The sequence below is a fragment of the Eurosta solidaginis genome, unplaced genomic scaffold (genome assembly GCF_040869045.1).
Source record: "Eurosta solidaginis isolate ZX-2024a unplaced genomic scaffold, ASM4086904v1 ctg00001511.1, whole genome shotgun sequence".
Taxonomy (NCBI): Eukaryota; Metazoa; Arthropoda; class Insecta; order Diptera; family Tephritidae; genus Eurosta; species Eurosta solidaginis.
In genome coordinates, this window is record NW_027137158.1 from 26,657 (window position 1) to 29,988 (window position 3,332).

Consider the following 3,332-nt stretch of genomic DNA (forward strand, 5'->3'; position numbering starts at 1 on the left):
ATACTATCGAATAACACATGCCGATTTTGTGATCGACCAGCAGTCGGCGGACCATATCCTCCTAGAATGCGACGCAATCTCAAGACGTGGGGCTAAGCCTATGGGCTCACCATGGCCAGAGCATTACCACATTTAATCCCTCAAGCCAAGAAGGCTAGGATGAGGTGCTGTGAAGGAGATGTGCAATCCTCAATAAATTATCTATCTATCTATGTTCCGGTAACAAACACCATTCAGGTACTAGCCCGACCATCTCGGGAACTATTGATATGACTACATTAAACCTTCTAGCGATTGAATATTAATAATGACCGCATGGAGTGCTCGATATATAACTTTCCACGTTTTGAATTAGTAATGAAAAGAGCAAAATTTGCTAAAATTTTAACTGGCTGTGAGTAATAAGGTGTTGATGTCCTGCAATGTAATGACAACGGCGACTTCTTCAGTTGATTATCAACAAAAGCATGACAAATTATCACTAACAAATTCATACATGTTGTTTATATAATTAATGTGGTAGGCAATTTACTTAACCTTTCTAGTGCGATGATTTCTGTACAATCGGGCCTGTCTAGACGCGATTTATTTTGCCTTAACAGAGCGTGCTTAACGCGAAACATATCATGTTAGTAGGGCACACCTTTGGTGATGCAAACAATCAAAGAAATTTCTGCTTCTAATGCTTCTAGGATAGCAGCAGCAGCTCCCGGTGGCGGCACATAAATAACAGTTGCATGCGGATCAGTTGCCTTTTTTGCTTCGGGTACCTATTCAATTTTAATTCACATTACATTATCTAGTGTTGCAATGTTTAATCAATACAAATCAATACTGGTAAACTAAGATGCGTAGTTCCACCCTTTTTTGGGGAAATACAACCAACCAGTTTGGTACCGTATTCCAAAGCATGTTGGTTGTGGAAAATACCTTGTTTACCGGTAAATCCTTGGCAAATGACGCGTGAATCTGCATTTAATTGTAGGTTTCCTCTTGTTTTGGCAAATTCTGAGCTGAATCGCACCCCGGCAGAGATGCTATCGATTAGAATAATATAACATTTTTTTTTATTATTTAAAAGTACACATACGTATGAATGAAAAGCAGAAAGTAAATAATGTTGTTGTTGTTGTAGCGATAAGTACACTCCCCGTTATCGACTTTGTCGGTCCTTTGCCGGCTGCAGTATGACCAAATGAAACCTTCTAGGCCATCCCGTCGATTCTATACAACTTGATATGGTAACGTTTTACAAGACGGTGCACCACCTAATTTTTATCAAAAATTATCAAAGGTGGTATCAAAGGACGCGCCTCGAACTCCGTTTTTAGAGAATCCGAAAGCGACAATATACATTTTTATTTCTGTCAAAAGATAGTTTTTGATAAAAATTAGGTGGTGCGCCGTCTTGTAAAACGTTACCTTTAATATTATTTTGGGCGAAGGCCGCCAATGCAGAAAGGTGTTCTGTGCAACAAAATTTTTAAATTCCGCTTTCGGATTTTAAGAACGGAGCTCTGTCATTAAAGATGACACTGTAATTTCGATGACAGCATGAAACGTCGAAGTGTTAGTGGAGAGCGAAAAAAGCTTTGAATGTGTTGGTGAACTGGTCACCTCCGTCTTGAAGGGAAGTAACACATATATCATGCCGAACACAGATTAAAGCAGGCATCGGTAAAATCAAAATGCAGATGTGTTGGTGAGATGCATCGTTTTGCTTCTTCATTCGCTTATTAGCAAGCAACTAGTAAAGGCCGTATATTATTATTATTTTAGTGCGCACAATGGCAAGCGGAAAATATTTTATGTTGCCCAACCGTTTTGGGCAAACACAATATATATTTGTTTACAAAATATGTACTCATAATATACATATGGACAACATTCGTCAACATTGCGAGCGACGCACATAATCAATGTTGCTGCGCCAAATGTCCAGTGACACTAAACTAACGAGAATATGAATTGAGTGTGCCAATTGTGCCACTATTTGCTGATGTCTGGATTAAAGCGAGAGTTAAATGACACAGATCCCACTCAGCATTTAGATGATTAAATTTTGAATTTCCCTACATGTAAATGCAATTTGATTACTCTTTCTGACTAAATAATGAGTTATTATACAATTGAACCAAAGGAATAATCAAATATGAATACTTTTGATGATCAAAAACTGAAAAGCATTTTTCGATCACTTTTTGGAATCATTTTTTAAGTCCTTTAATGATTAAATTTTAATATTTCATAAAAGCCAATAAAAAGAATAATCAAATATGCTTACCTTTGATGATCAAAAACTGAATATAGTTTTTCAATCACATTTTGGAATCATATTTGAATCAAAGGTGATCAAAAATTTATAATCATTTTTAATTCAGCATTCTGAATCTTTTCTGACTATATTTGTTGACTGAATAATGAATTTTATATTTATTAAAATCTTACTTTTCATTGAAAATCTTATTTTTTTCACATGCACACATGTTTTTAATCATGAAGTTCAGAAAAAATATGTATATAAAAATTATATAAATTAATTATAATGCAAATCCTGTTCGTGACCTAAGATTTCCCCACCATTTCTCCGCCTTCGGCTTCCCAGAAAATACATAATAGTTCGACAATACAATGGTTGTGAGCTATTTGAACCCCTGGTAAGTGAAACTCTCTTGACATATGTATGTACCTGGATATGTCTTCAACATCCCGTACCGTATCGTATTTTAAGATATTGACGATCATATCGGATGTTGGATGTTGTAGTCGCAGGTGTATATCGGTCAAGTTTGTTTAAGAGTGACCTGTGGTTCAAATAGCTCACTTCCGCATGTATTCTTCCCCTGATCAAATAAGATTATTATGTAGTATCTTATTTTGAATGAGATGTGAAGAATAAATGCATCATAATCGTATTCAAAAATGATTCAAAAATCTCAACGAAAACGATTGAAATATGTTCACGAATATGATGAGAAAATGACTGTGAAAAGCAGTCAAATATTACTCTAAAACAATTAAAGCTCAACTTTACAATGATATGTATGTAAGTAACCTTGCCGTGCGCGGACGTGTTTTTGATCGCTCTTTGAATTGTTATTCTTTTTACTTTGTAAACAAGTAAATATTCATTAATATAATAGAAAACAATTTATAAGTTTAATTTCGTATTAAATCCTTACATAGTGGCTTTTTGTGCAATTTAAACATTCAGTCTGTGTGTTCATATATCATAGATTTTCACAAAAATTTGTGATAACTGCATACCTTTTTGTTGGTAGCTGCTATTTGCAAGTCATTGTGTGCCCTTTTTGCTTTCTGTTGTGTTCGCT